Genomic DNA, 1252 nt, shown 5'->3' with positions numbered 1-1252 from the left:
GCAATGACTGCCGGCCAGCAACTACACAAGGTAGTACCCAGCTGCCGGCCACACTCTTGGTGACCGGCAGACAAGGACTGACATAAGCCGGCCGGCAAAGGTACAAGACCGATGCCAGCCGGCAGCAAAAGAACCAGAAGACAACACCTGCCCGGCTGCCGGCCTCATAGGCCGGCAGCCGGGACAGGTACAGCACTTAGAAGAAAATAGAATGGATGCCGGGATAAGAGAGTACACTACCCCCCAAGCCCGGCAACCGAAAGAGTGCATATAAGGAAGGGGAGAAACTTAATTCAGTCTTCCTTGACCAATGCCGTCCGGCTCTGCCGGCAGGCATGGACGAGGGACCAAGAGAGGTCCGGGCAGCACTCGAAAACATAAGACCCTTGCCGGCCAGCATCTCTGCCGGCCTGCAATGGGCTTAGTCAATTCCACATCCCAACCTATACTAGGTCCAGAAGTAGAATGACGTACAGTACAGTAATACCCCTGCCGGCCAGCTCTGCCGGCCGGCAAGGTACAGTACAGTAATGGCTAGGCCATTACGGAGATAGAGGGGGAAGGGACAAGAGGGTCCTGCCAACCTTGCTTTAGTGACAGATCACCCGAAGCCAAGAACTTTGTCTTAGCCTAAGGGAGATCTAAGGGAAAGGGCCAGCAATACTTGCCAGCTTCCAGAGCACCAAAGCAAGGAAGGCGTTGCTACTCCCAAGGGAAGATTTTATCCTCCCCGAGAACAGCAACAGGACTTAGTCTGGTCGATCACAAAAGAAGGAATCATAACTTACAGAAACCTTCGATAGTGACCTAAGGGAGCTAAGCTCCCTTTGTAAGTGTTAGGTCAGCGAGGGGGACTCTGCCCCAAGCCAGACAACACGGACTCAGACTAAAAACTCTGTTGTTCTGTCCCTCTTTGAACCAGACTTTGCTGGAACAGGAAGGTACAGTAACACCCTAGTATAGTTTTATCGAAAATAAATTCGGAAAAAACCACTTAGGGATAAGCCCAAGGCTTAAACAGAGGGAAAGGGATTGCATACCTTCTCCGAAGAAAAGAAAGCAACCGGGGAGTATGATAAAGTATACTAAGGCTCCATAAGCAATTAGCCTAGGCACCAAGAGAATCGATTACCTGATTCACCGAAACTCACACGTATACAATCTTGGAAATATTCCACACAGTCTAAAATGTATAAAATATAGCCTAAAGCTTCAATAAAATTTTAATTACACTCGGAAAAACCAAAATCAT

This window comes from Palaemon carinicauda, chromosome 9 (assembly GCF_036898095.1).
Source record: "Palaemon carinicauda isolate YSFRI2023 chromosome 9, ASM3689809v2, whole genome shotgun sequence".
Taxonomy (NCBI): Eukaryota; Metazoa; Arthropoda; class Malacostraca; order Decapoda; family Palaemonidae; genus Palaemon; species Palaemon carinicauda.
Note: the sequence above shows the minus strand (reverse complement) of the source record.